This window comes from Solea solea, chromosome 13 (assembly GCF_958295425.1).
Source record: "Solea solea chromosome 13, fSolSol10.1, whole genome shotgun sequence".
Classification (NCBI taxonomy): domain Eukaryota; kingdom Metazoa; phylum Chordata; class Actinopteri; order Pleuronectiformes; family Soleidae; genus Solea; species Solea solea.
This window is the reverse complement of record NC_081146.1, coordinates 13,272,489-13,287,917: the sequence shown is the minus strand read 5'-3', so window position 1 is coordinate 13,287,917 and position 15,429 is coordinate 13,272,489.

The window sequence follows — 15,429 nt, the reverse complement described above, 5'->3', positions numbered from 1 at the left end:
GAAGAGCCCCGGGGTTAGGGTGTAGAGCCTGGAGGCTACCCAGGTGTTCACAGTTATTATTGTCTGTCCCAGCTGGGAGGAGAACAGCACAAATATTAGTGAATGAAATATGTTGCGGTGTCTGTCTGATTTGCTGCCTCTCCCTCTCTCTTCTTTGTAACACCTTTCTCACACAGACAGAGACAGGAACTTTGTTGACATGACATTTTCATAACTTTCACTGCTTGGAAGCATTACTAACATTGTTTTCTGTTTGATCCTCCCATCTTTAAAGCCTGTTTAAAGAATTTGCCATGTAAACGACACCCCCGCATGGGAATTGTTTTTCAGGTCACAAATACCTTCGCCTTTTTGCTGTGAAAATGATTTCACAATTCTTGGAGGAACTGACATTAAGAACCATGTGAGCTTGATGTTTTTTTTGTTTTTTTTATTGAACACTGTGCTGTTGTAGCTGTGCTGGGAAGCAATAGAAACTTGCAGAGAGGCAGCATTATTTCTAGGGCACAAAGCCGACACTAGATGGCTGCAGATAATGGAGAAAAGACGCTAATGATACACACATACTGTCGCCAGGGTGAACGAGAGAGAGGTGCGGGAGGAGGTGGGGTGTGAGCGAAGAGAGTCGAGTGAATAAAGCCGAGGGGAAACTGAAATGAATGAGAGAGATTAAGATGAGAGAGAAAGTGCAAAAAAATTAACTGAATGCTACACACTTCTTTATTCACAAATTTCTGATTTTGTTTCTTCATTTTGGGGTTGGAGGGGGGGGCTGGAGCAGTACACATCAGCAATATCAGCCCACTTTGATTATGCACCAGCCCACTCCCAATAGACGTAGGCCAACATATGGTGACACGTCCTGTGGGCTGATGTGGTACGATGCCAAACTGAATTGTGTTAGAGTTACGTCTGTTTTAAGTTATTAAAAAAATGGTGGGGGTGGAGGGTAGATGAGTCTGGATGATCTATTAGGCCCATGTCGTACTTTTTGCATCAGTGTGTCCACATAAAATTCACCATCCACACATTCCTGCGGTGGTCTGCGCGGACCCTACACCAGCTTATCTCTAGTTTGATTCCCCACAGACTGTATGTGCTGACCTGTAGCACAAAGAATAACCATGGAAAGTGACCATCGATATACAAATGAGGGCAAACTCATTGCTACTGGAATCATCTTAGTACAAAAAGAACCGGTGCATGTACACGCATCCCTAGAGTCTCTCTGTGGACACTTTAGCAGGGTTTCCACTCAAATTTGACTAGAAAAAAAAAAAAAGATCTGATTCTCGCTTTGGTTTTTCCACTCGTCATGTAATTCAGTTCACAAATGTCAAGTTCCACTACTTTACCAGTAAGGTCTATGGTGACTGACTGACTGGGATATCGTTTGTCATCATAGCTTGGATTCAGAACAATATGTCTTGTAAAATATATGTAAACAAAACATTAGATGGAAGACACATAGGAACAGCAATATTTCAAATTTTACTAGACCAAAATGGGTGGTATACTTGTCTTTGTCCATGGGAAGATTAAGCTATTTCACAATCAATAGAGCAGTCTGAATAAATTGTTATTGGGCACATTACACTGCAAATGAATTGTAGAAAAAGCCAATTGGACAGGTGATGGACTATCTGTACGCCTCCGTCTGACAATTGGTTATATTTCCAGAACATGTAGATTAATGGTGTTCACGGCATGCCAAATCTCGGGCATTCATTACACATATACACACACGCTTGCACTTCATTTCATACCATTCAACACAAAAAGGCTGTAGCGAGAGGGATAACAAGAGTCATTGATTATCTCTAAAAGGCGAGAGGAGGATCATAATCTCACAAGAGGGGGAAGTCTTGGATGTGGTTTAAATATGTTCTCAGCACCTCTGAAATATTTATCACTTTCAAAATGCAATTGGTGCATTTGCTTGGAGTTTATAGCATTTTCCTTTACTGCTGCTTAGGGAATAAATGGGAGAGGAGGGAAAATAAAGGGTATGTCTTTATCAGGATTGGCTCAGACAGAATTATTAAGGGCTGCGGTGGAGACTCTCATTTAAGGCGCAGATCGCAGCGGAGAGATTGGTGTTATAAACTGTGGCTTATACTGTACATTTCCATGGCACGGGAATATACAGGATAGAGACTGGTTAAAGTATAGGCATGCTATATATATATATATAGAAATTACAGTTTCCTCTACCCTTCATACATCTGAGAGGAATGAAAACCACTACACAGGCAAGCAACCAGCACAACCTATATGGTGTTATTACTTATATTGATTATGGTATAAACTGTGACAATATAAGCTGTGAAGACAGAAAGGTTTAGTGTTTGGTCATCAATTATCAAACTTATCATGAACTCACATCTCGAGTTATCTTGGTGAACATAAAAGAGACGAATATTGGTTGTTAATGTAAGTGGCTAAGAATGTTCTCCGTGACTTTCAAATCAACTCAACATGTGCAGCTGGCACCTTCAGTCACACACACACAAACATATATATATATATATATATATATAGTGCAATGTTATTCCAGGCAGAGGATTGGAGCTATATTGATCTGACAGGATGAGAGAGGAAACTCATTTTAAAGTATACAGTTCCAACCCAGAGTGATGTTTTTTTATTCCTTTTGTGAATAACTAACAAATGCAAAGTGATGGCAGCTGATTTTTGAGAGGAGGTGTGAGGGAATTGTAATTTTCTTCATTTTAAATGGTGTGGCAACAACACCAACTCACACATGCACATACACTGAAGAGTGGGTTTAGTGTCTAATATTTGTTTGTTAACAAAAATTCAGATTTAATTAAACCACATTTAATTTTTTGTCAGAAATAGTGTAGAATTTACTACATTTTTTATTTAATCATTGCAGGGGGACCCTCACACATGCAAATGGTATTTCTAGCAAATCGTCTTTACGTCGTTCCATATTCTGTCTCTTTCTTACACTTTGTATTCAATGTGTAATTGGATTTGATGGGGGGCCAAAACATGCTAAACACCCTTGCAGAGAAATTCAGATTCTTTAGAGCTTAAGTGACATCTCCAAATGCTGCTAAACACGACAACAGCTCAATTCGAGGGATTTAATGAATCCATATTGCAGTAAACCGACGTGAAGAGGAATTAGAGTTTGCGCCCCTTAATATTGTTTTCAACAATGTAGACTGTTCATCTACCTCAACAGCCAAAATCCATGTGACAGCAAACATGTAGAATATCAGACAAATGTAGTTTTTAATTTCACTGGCTGTAACTCTCATTTACTAGACAAAAAACAATCACTTTTCCCCTGATCCGCGGTCAAAGATCACAGCTGAAGCTACTCAAAACCACACTGGCTGACACAGTGCATGCTCTTTTCCGTGCATGTTAACAATTCAAACACAATCGCTCAGAAGTTAAATGAAACTCTCCCTGAATGGGAATTTGATTCTTATTCCAGGACTTCAGAGGCATGTTCATTACATCGGCAAACAACATCCAGCTATGGGTGATCTGACATCGACAGGCTTTGTTGTTACAGAAATGCAAATAATCACAATGCAGGATGGGTGCAAATACAGAAACAAGGCACATTCCTCCTTTCAGTTTAAATTAAGGAGAAAGCAAAGAAAAGTGGTTCCACTGGGACGTGTTATCCTCTTCTCTGAGTTTATCCGGGTAAACAAATAATCAGAGAAGCTTCTTTTAGACAAAAATAAACTGAATTATAGAGATGGTGATACAATTGTATTTGGGCAATAAATCAATGTATCATTAAGCTTGAGAAACAAAGTTTTTGGTGGTTAATTACAGCTCCCTTTCTATGAGAAAAGAAATGATTTAATTAATAAAAGTAACACTCTTCTTCTTCAAATGCCGAATGGATCAGATGAGCTGAAAACAACAACAACAAGAACAGTGACCTAGGAAATGTTTTTTTTATTATTATTATTAACACAATGTAATCAAACTCTGAATAAATGGATTGTATCTGCAATATAAAGTATAACCCTAATAAAAACTTTGGTCCATACAAACAAGGGCACAACAGATTCAAGACAATTGATGGATTTTAATGTTATTTAAAGGTTTGTCTTTTGCGTACGTGATAAGATTAAAAAAAAGATTGCATTGCATTGTAGGGGTTACAGTTTGGTTATTTAAAATGTATTTTCTTCAATCGAATACAAACCCTTTTGCAATTGTGCTGCATTCAGGCAAAAGTAACACAACAGGAAACGTGTATTTATCTGCTGATGTTAGAAGGAGGGCTCCTCTAGGGTTGGCCTGGGGCCTGAGTACCAGGGAATAGAACAGGGAGTCCCCAGTTACAGGGCAGTTGGCATATTCGGGGGGACAAAACAAGCCACAGAAAAACTGTTATTTGAGGGTGCAATAGAACTTTTTCTACCTCTGGGATTCGGTGAGTTCCTCACAAGGTACATGGTCACACGTGAAACTTTGGATTACTCCACACCTTTGAAAGTCAAATGCAGGATTGGGCCTGATCTTGTATATAAATGTCTCACCAATCAAATGAAATATAAAAAAGCCAATCGAGGTGATTCAATTGAGTTTGGCCATAAAGGTTAACCAAACAATCACGTTATGCTTTTTTCATGTCATATGATCCCCGTGTTAATGACCCAAATAACTCACACAGGCACACATAAACCTCTCCTACTTCACACTTGGCTGCCTAAAGAGATAGAGAAACGGCCTTAATTCATCATCATGGGACTCCTATCGAGCCCTGCGGCGTAATAATATAGAATGCATATGACCTATGTTAATTAATGATATAGTCTTTAATATTAACATGCTGTGGTCAAGGTAAACGGGGATCAGAGTTAATTTAATTAAGTGCATGGCTTCACATTCCTCTGGTTATGTTTCAGCAGTTTCATCTAATTCTAGGTTAGTCATCACCAATTATTCCATAGCACCTCCAAGGTTGGACTAAATCACTTAGTGAGGGAAAGCGAATTAGCATTAACACCTCGCAGGAGAGGTTTCTGAAAGCCCTCAAAGAACCAAACTACATTATATAAAGGATTGATATTCATCACATTTTATTTTTTTACCTAAGTTGTATTTCCATAGTGGTATTTTTGTGATGTTATGACGTTTAAGGAACAGTAAAAAAGAAAAAAGAAGCACTTTCAGCAGAGCATACAATCAAAAGGTCAAGCCAGGCAACTGTTACATTATAGAACAAGAAGTGTTTTGTTCCCTGTGTCTTTTTTCTTTTCTCTCCTGGGGCATTTCCTTAAGCAGTTTTGACTAACAACATGTTTAGGACCCATCGACACCCAGTCCAGTCTTTAACTGGATTTCACAGTAGACTTACTCAATGATTGACCTTGTTTTTGTCAAATCCCTGGTACAAAACCATACCTGACTAATCCTTTCTGACACAAAGGACCCTCCCCTTGCTTTAAAAACACACATGCCTTTTGGGTTAAAAAAAAACCAAGACAGTTCGCATGGCATCTAGGATGGTTATATCCGATGGCATCAAACCTTTCTCTCGCTTCTTTCCACTATGATGTTCTACACATGCACGGCGGCTAATTCCCATTACTCATAAGAGGTTACATGAAAGATCCTATAAGCCAAGAGAGGAGAGAGAAGGACAACGGTGATATTCTGACACAGGCTTTGGTTTCCAGACCATCTCATGTTTTCTCTACGTCATGTTAACACCGCTATTTGATATGTTGGGCAAAGTAGAGATATTCGTTACAAACAACCTGTACAGCTTCTAACACCCGTGGCTAAGATCTAGGGCCAGATACTGGACCTGGGAGAAGCAGAGGGTGTCTTGTTGTTGTCTTAACGCAATCATTATAACATTTAAAGGACAAAATAGGAGCGCATGACTTTTCGGCGTGGTTACATTGTCATCTCATCTCATATATTTGAGGAAAACTAATAATTAAATGGGTTTAAGATGCTCATGAAATGGGGGCTTTAGGTCATGGCATGTGAGAAAAACTTAGAAAACTCTAAAATATATATATATGTATGTTTTTAATAAAGCAAAGCATTATAGTGTACCACTTATACATCCATTTTGATTCTGTCCAGGGTCATATAGGAGCTATAGAGGTCAATTCAGCATGTAAGGGAGCAGCAGAGGTAGTTTCAGTCCATCAGGCGTTGTCTGAGAGGAAATAAACATGCATATTCATATATTATTTTCGACAGTCTTGGCAATTAAAACGTGTAGTATCCCTGTATTCTACTGAACGGCAATTTAGTAGATATATCTACCCTCTTTGTTCTTTTCTAGTGCTCTGCTGTGAGAATCAAGGCCCAAACAAATCAAAACAATTACTCATGCTCATTGAAAGCGGTGATACAGCAGCATATTTTTTCTCCCCTTCACTCCTTCAGTGAAAAAAACGCATTTGTGCATATCTATGCACGGTTGGTCAGCCATATAGATGCTCATCTGTGTCTTTCATCAACTTGACAGCTTTTTTTCCCTCCTCAGAAAGATAACATTTATTATAAGCGTAAGCAATACATATTGGCCCGGAGTAAGTTTGTGGCACATTGCCGCACCTCATAATCATGGCTGTCTGCCGTTAAGTATCCCCCATGATCTATTGACTCCATTTTTATTCGCTGCATTTCTGCCCTGGTAGGTGGAGGCAGTCAGTTAAGCGCAGAATGCAGAGCGGCCATAATTCATAGAGTTAAATAATAAGGAGGCGTCCACGTTGAGTAGTCAATTTACCAGATTTGGTTGTCAGAAAAAAATTATAAATGAGTTAAAAATCTACTCGCAACTGTGCGTGTGGTACAACACGGCAATAAGTCATATTGTGGCTCAGGAAAATGACAAAATACACATTAAACAGTGATACATTTTCAGTAATACACACTAATATTATTCTGAGCAATATTTAAAGGAAGAAAAATATATACATATACATGACAGAACAGTGGCCTGGTGAAATAAACTCCTTAGCATGGTTCACATTGGACTCGTCTGAGTTACCCTTCATTACAATTACAAGTGATTCTTTTTTTGTTTGCAGAATATGCAAATCAGGCCTTGAGAGAGTTGATCCTACAACAATGAGAAAGTATAACAGTAAATTAATGTTTTATTAATTATGTTTAAGATATGATAGAGCTAATTTTACGACTTTCCATAAAATAAATAAAAGAGAAAATCCCATGAGAGAAACCACGGCGTTCTTTAATTTATCATGAAATTAGCTTTTCAACGCTAACTGCCGTCGCGCCACGGGACTTCACATTGTGTTGTGTTCTGTTCTCATATTTTAATCACTCTATTGGAAAAGCCTCCAGCATTATGCTAATTTTTATTTGGGTTTATAATACCCCGGTGTTTACAGCAAATACTCAAGGGTCAAACGAGAGTCAGTTTTACTAATGTGATCAAGTTTCATATCATTTTCTTCCTTTCCATTTCTGTTTATTTACAGTAAACTGCAGCCTTAAATAACGCGGAGGATCGCGTCTTTACTCTGACATTGAAGCAAGATTCCAGGTTGAGAGTTTTACTTGTGATGGGATTACAAGAGAAGACAGAAAACAAAGACTTGACAATCCGCCGTTACAAAAAACTTGAGTGGTGGAAACATTCCGCCGTGGCGTTTCATGCACTACAAAAAAAGAAAAGAAATAAAGAATGTTCTCAGTCTATCGCTCATAACATCAAAGCCTAATTGCCATGTGGATATGCAACGTTTGTTTGGATATAGAGAGGAAAAGCTGCCAGTACGCCATATGGCTTGTGCTGGTGAATCTCACAAGTGTCCCTTTTGTATCCCAGTCTATCGGCTTTCTATTACCTAACTGTGGCAGTTCCTTCCCCAAGCTGCCACAACTTCTGGCAGATTATAATAAAGATGACTCTTTCTCAGCATGAACTGCTCTTTCATGCCCAGGAAGCTGGGCATGCACACACGCTCGCATGTGGTGAGCAGGACACATACTGTATAATATACACAACTCTATTGCCCCCCCCCATGCAAAATACACTCATGCACATCACACAGCGTTAACGGCAGGTTGAGTCTGAGCTGGTCTGCGTGATGACTGACTGGATGAAATGTGAGGATTAATGGATATTTATATTTCATTATGTTTTTATACTGGCCGCAGAATAATGTATGACTCTCTGGGAGATAGTGGAACATGTGTCAACCCCTATCCACTTACAGATATAATTCAATTTGATGTTAAACGCACAGATCAAATTTTATTAACGTCTGAAACGGCTTCCAAAAAAAAAAAAAAAAAACGGCGCACAAATACAATATAACTGTCCTACATTTATCAAATGAGGAGTTGTAATCCAGTTTAGTGCATCACTTCGGTTGTGCTTGAATGACAGAACAAAAGTGATCATGGAGAGCAATGCAATTTCACAAAATGACCATGCAGTTGTAATAATGGTTGTGGACAGTTCACTTGGGGTCATATTAAGGACCGTAAGTTTTACTCGTACTTTTTTTTCTATTTATTATTGAATTGGAAAATAGTGAAAATGTGTGCAAAAGTATAAAATCAAAACAAATGGTTTGTTTTGATTATTTTACAATACACTCACATGAATTGCTGCTGTTTGATTTAATGTTGACTGACTGACATATTTACACTAAATGTTTAGTTGTAGTTATAATTTGTCTTGATATGTATACTGCATATAAATAAAGACAATATTTGCTTGATGACAGTAATGTTTATTAAAAAAAAACATCAAACAAAGCAATTATCTTTCTGGAAATCCTAACACGGCACAATCATAGGTCCTTATACTATTTTATAATATTTCCCTCAGCTCGGTGTCATGAACTCAGCACAATGCGGATGCTCATAACCTCCACCTCACGATCAGCATCACAGTCAGTGCCATATTAGTTAGCTATCATATTCCTGACTGAGGTAACCTCAGAGCCAAATGACTCACCTCAGTCAAAAAACGATTACAACAGCGTGCACAATATGGTTCAAAGGCAATGTCAGTGACCTTTGTATGGCTATGGTCTGTTTGTGTGTGTGTGTGTGTGTGTGTGTGTCAGTGAGTGAGTGTGTATGTATTCATGTTTTGTTCAACCGTCACACTACACTTGGCTCCTGGTGTTGCCAGTAATCAATACAGGCCTGAAATCACCTACTGTTACCCGCCTCCCATACTGCCTGTTTTGTCTCTGCCTTAATAATGAATTAGATCCCCCTTCAAATGCAGTGGTGACTCACTTTGTAGCCTATCATGACACAAGCGTGCACACACACACACACACGCACACACACTGAATGCATAATTTGTAAGTGCACACTTGCAAACACGCGCTTGAACTTTTGTGCGCGTGGAATTCCACTTTCTGTAGCTGCACACGAGTTTCCGACCACACGGACATAAACGTGAAGAACATTGTTGGAGATGCTTTAGGAAATGAGGACGAGCCAAAATGACTTTCCCACACTGTCCTCGCACCATTAAGTTTAATAATCCTCGTCACACACACACACACACACACACACACACACACTCAGCCAGCAAACATCAAGGCTAACATTGTTTTTTTTTTTTTACATTTGCTAATCACTGATCAATAATTCAAAGCCCCCTCTCATCGTGAAGGGTCCCCGGCTTCCTGAAACATATGGCAGCTGAACGTGTATGTGTGTGTGTGTGTGTGCACTTGTCTGACATCTTTTTATTCCCTGTTCAGGTTACCAGCTCCTTATCACACAGGCCTGTCCGCTCTGATGGCCAAATAGCGAGAGGAAACAACTCAGCTGCAGTTGTGTTTTTTTTCAGAGCTTGACTTTTGTTCCCTCCGTGTTACATCTAATGATGTTACATCTAAGCGTCTAATGCCAGTTATAACAGCCAGCCCAGTAGTTTGCTGTGTAAGTCGACACGATGGTTATCTGTGTGCAGGGCACATTTCATTTCCTCCAAGCTGGGCTTTGCCTCATTTCATGCTGTCGTTATCTTCTTCCTAGGTCTTTTGGTAATTTGTCCAGCATGGGTTGATTTGGTAAAGGTCTCCTCTTCTATCCTCACCACCCACACTGACCCTTATTTCTTTATCTGTGAAAAATTCTGATTAAAAGGCGTTTTACATATTTTACATCAACGGCTTGTGTGTCTTGAGAATTAGTCAGTGTGTAAGTAATTTCAGAGAAGTATCAACTTTTACTTAAACATGCTTTTGTGTGTGGGAGTCATCGTTTAAAACAGGTAAAGAGTCAAATGAAAGCTTTAGACCAGGGGTCTCAAACTGAAATGAAACTGGGGGCGTCTGAGGTCAGTAGGAGGCCGGTCAAGTGGGAAAAAAGTCCAACTTTTTGAGAAGAATTGATCAAGTTAATATCATCATGGCATATCATCATCAATCATTTGAAAATAAAAGTGTGTTTTTTTTTATATGGAATAATGAATAGTTCACGTTATAAACGTATTTATGATGCAGACTGAATCTAAACAAAAAACCTTTAATATTAACCTTAATATTAAAACTTAATTTTTAGGGGGCTGCTAGTTTGAGACCTCTGCTTTAGACATTTTATATTTTTTACCTCTAAACTCTATTCAAACGCAGCTATTTGTCCTTCAATATCTTCTTTTGTTATTTTCTACTTCCTCCTTGAGCTACAATCAGCTTGAAGCATCATCTTCCCAAATTGCGGACTTCTGCATATCAACCGATTATAATGATACCTCTTTAAACTGCTTGTTTTATTGTTTTTATTGTCTTCCCTCAGTCCTTGTGTCAATGCATAGTTCGTCATTTGAATAGGGATTTTTCTTTTTATTATTGGTTAAACAAATGTGGACAGTTGCAAAGGAAACAAGCTTAATGTCATCAACTCAAAGTCACTATCATCAAAAGCACAGCCACCCGAGGAAGGTCTTTTAAGGGTCTCTAAAGTTGTGTCAAGCAGTTTTGGCTGACCGTGTGTTTTGTTGTGTTGCGTATATTCGTGCCTGCCTATTGAAAAATGACTCTTCTCAGGCCTGCTCACATCATGCTGTGCACATGATAAATAGAGAGAGAGAGCGAGAGAGAGAGAGAGATGGTCCTTGTGTTTCGGAAGAGATTGTGTAAAACTGTGACCCAGCAGCTGCCCTGTGGTACTACTGTGTCGGGTTTTGTCCCGGAACAAACAGATATGAACAATATGCGGGTAAACTTTGGTTGAGAAGCTCGATGAAAGGGGGCGATTAGAACAGAAGGAACAGATTATTTGACAGTTGTCACAGCAATACAGCTGGATTTCATTTTTACATGGTCAGATTGACCTGTCAAAATTAAAGCAACTATAGAGACAGGCTTTATACGGCATAGTAACTTTGTAATACCCAACACTTAATACAGTGTTCGCTCACAAATGACTGATAAACTTATGAGAGGATAATCACCAATCCCCTAATGTGATCTCCTTGGATCACTGCATAAATCACCGCGCAAAGATAAGGAATTATAAGGGAGAAGGAGCTATGCACACAAATGATGTTATGAAACTGTATCTCGTCGCTTATTTATTTATTTATATCTCTTCTTGAGCTAATTCTAATGAAGAGGCCTCAAATGACTTAATTTAGAGTGAAGTTAATTGGGTTTGGTCCTACACGGCTGCACTTCCTGCCTGGATACTTTCCCGTTTTCCCTCCCAGCTGAAACATGGGGAGGGGTGGAGAGGCAACAAATATGAAAGAAAAAACAGGTCGAGATTAAGACTATGATAACACATTACAGAAAGGGGGTGAGGGGAGAAAATTAAAGTGAACAAAAGAAAACAGGAGGAAGTGACAAACATAGAGAAATAGAGATGAGTAAGGGGTTGGGGGCCCTCATATCAGGCGCGTTACCCCTGTTAGCCCGGGACTGTAATTAGATTTGGCAGCCACCCCATAATGATAAATACCAGGATGATGAATGGAAATGCAAATGTGTGTGAAGTAGCCCCAGCCATCAAAGGGGGAATATCATTAACACTTTCCTCTTGTCAAATCCATCATTGTCAAGGGTGGCTCCCTGCATCCCCCATGTCCCACAGCTACACGGGGGCAGCTAAGGAGTTAAGGAGCAGGTAGTGGTGAGTGAAGTGATGAAGAAAGCCGAAGAGAAAACGAGTGTGACTGGGAGCCAGTGAAGGATTTCAGCCAGCTGTGCACGAGCGCTGACACACTCACATGATGTGACACTGAATGCGGCAAGAGACTTTTGTGTGACCGAGAGGAGCAGCTTGAAACTGCGGCAGCGATCAGCTGATAAGTGTGGCTAACAGCTGAGCTAACTAACAGCAGAGATCATGTTATTAAGTATGGAATATGATAACGGTACAAAAGGAAAGAGTCAAGCTTTTGTAACAAAGCATGCAAATTCTGTTGGAGTAGAGAGCGATCAGCTGAATTAAAATGCTGGAGCATAACTGGATGTGTGCAGTGATGCTCGCTACGTTCCCGAAAAAAGTACTGCCATGGAGTGTAGGGACCTTTTTGGGGTCAAACAACCTATCCAGTATGTTCATTTACAACCTGGTTCCTGCAGTGGAAATACACATAGGGCTGCCGATAGTTCTTGCAGAGGAAGCGTAACATTTGATTTTGGACTTCATCAAACTCCACACGAGTCAGAAGACAAAGAACAGGCATTACCTTGACCAGGAGTATTGTATGCTACACTGTTGAATAATGGGCTGTAATGTTATTAAAGGTTTTATGGTGGATTCATATCAAATGCAAGGAGAATTTATCTTTGCATTACTTGCGTGACTTTGGCCGCGGGATCATTTATGTTTAGATTTGCATCATTTCTCATTTATGTTGCCTGGTATGAAAGATGTTGTATTTAAGACACTTTTTTTTTTTTTTTGTATATTAAAAGATCCAAGTAAGAAATGATCTCCATCCGTACTAGCATGCATAAAGACAAACATACATATGAGGATTGTTTACTCTGGAGTTTTCTGGGTCATCATTTCCACTGGTTTGGTTTACTGTCTGTCCAGATTAGATTAGACACACAGGAACACAATTTTTTTTAAATTTAAATGAAGTCAGCGTTGTTTCCAAAATATATCTGGTTTTCGGATCAGACACTCTACCAGGTGGAAAAGCACCTTATAAAAATTAAATGCATTAGTGTGGATGTAGCCCTAGGCACATCAGTGCTTTGAGTTTATATGCTTGGAATGACAATGTGGACAGTCTGAAAGCAGATTATTATTTCCACAGTGTTATCTTTTTTTATCTCGCTAACATTTGCTAATAAGAGGTAAACACACAAGGACCTGGAGGGAGTGTTTTGCATTTGACATGTATAGGAACATAAGCCTTACACAACACTTGTCAGGTTGACTTTTAAGTGCTTTAAATCATTTGGCTAAATCTATTTGTCTTTTAAGTCATGATTTGTCAAATGTTCATGCCTGTGCCTCTCTGCGTGATTGCCGCAGCACTGTCTTTACTCCTCCCTGAATACAGCAGAGCGTTTGCAATGTTTTCATCAGCAATAATAATGATTGTCAAATCATGTTCAAATGAATTTGTTCTTCCTGTTCTCCAAAGTTGGGACCTAAACATAGATTTCATAGAAGTGCTGTTACTGCAAACAGAAAGGTACTGGCAGGTGAGACAAGCAATGCAAATAACCATGAAAGAGCCAGCGGATGTTTTCCTCCTCTCTCTCACTCTCCTCTCTCAGTCCCTAGCTTTGCCCCCCCCCACCCCACCCCACCCCCACACACACACAGGCTACATCACTTGAGCATCTTGTCCTCTGCCCCTGCCAAGTGCCTATACTGTGCCAAAAAAAAGAGCTACTCATGCATTCAGGACAGCAAGGCCTTTACTCACATTATACCGGATTTGATTACAGTGCACTTGCGTTTGTGTGTCCAGACAACATGTGTCCATAGCCTCTGTCAGCACATGTGCTAAGATACCGACATGTATTCAGGTGTTCACATGTTTCCACTGCCCTGCCGGTGTCCTCCTCCTGTCTTGCTGTATTTATGTTTGTCCGCCTGTACATGAAGTGACGCCTGTCTGCCTTTTGTTTCACTTTTATTTATTTATTTTTATGGTCTAAGTGCATTAACTGGATTGACCTCTGAGACACCATTCAATTACTGGCTGACTGGCTCAAGGACGAGTGTCTGAGTTATACATGAGTAAAAGTACACCGGAAGGAGCCGAGAAAACAAACTGTTCAGTGGTACTTGTCGGCGTCCTAATCTGGTGAGTAAATTAAACCTTTTTTTTTTTTCTTTTTTTTTCCCTTTGGTCTGCAAAGTACGTGTGCGACCGAGATTCATGGTAAACAAGCACGATTAGTAGTATTTGCTTGATGCTCGGCTGGGTTCCAACACGGTCTACACGCTATGATTTTAGACCTGGAACAGATGCATAAAAAAACCACTATGGTGCAGATGTATATGCGTAATTGTTTGTATGTCCTCTTTGTCTACTGAGATTTTTGTTTGCGCGCATTCACTTCTAAACACTTTCAGAAATGGTTAACTGTGACAAGGGAGGCAGAGATGTAAATCAGTGAAGCAAGCGGTGGTGTCTCTTCCAGGGCCTAAATGAGCCAGGGCAGCTTTGTCTGACACCTTGCACTAAATTATTGAGTAGAAGGGGGGGTAATGAAACAGAGAGGAGGACACTGTGACATTTGTGCTTGTTGTGGCTGCTGTACAGTGGTGTGTGTGTGTGTGTGTGCATATGCACATGGCAGCAATATATTTAGTGACAGGAAATGGAGAGGAACTGCCTGGTATAGGTTAATTAATGCCTACTGCGTAGAGGCAATAATTGTCTCCACATATCCTTGGACCAATTGAAAGATGAATGGCGATGACCGTGAAATGTGATTGCTGTTTGATACAGGAAATGGTTCCGCACAATGCAGTTTGAAGAGCTTTTTTTCAGAAGTTGTGCAGAAAAAACAAATCAACTGCCAGAACATGACCTTCTGTCACCCCTCTATCCTCCTCCTCCTCCTGTTACCCAGACACTGATCTCGTCTGCAGTAATGGCGGGTGTGGGGGGGTGGGGGGTGCTTTGTCCTAATCAGATCGCTAATTAACTATTTAGTGGATCAAAAGTTCAGCCTTCCATTGTTGCCGCAAGTGTCTGCGTTAGCTAAACCACTCGCATTAAGCACATGATTCCATGCAAAGACCAGCAGCAGCTAGTGAACACATGTACACTTAAGCCACAGATCCCTATATGCACTCACTACCTCATTCACACAGAGACAGCGAGAGAGCGAGAGACACACACACACACACACACACACACACAGACTTTGATGAAGCCAAATAAGAGTACAAGGAGGGGGTGGCTGGCTGGTGTGCAGCTTATAAATAATTTGGTATTCGAGCGACTCTGCTTACCGGCGTCTGTCGGCAACT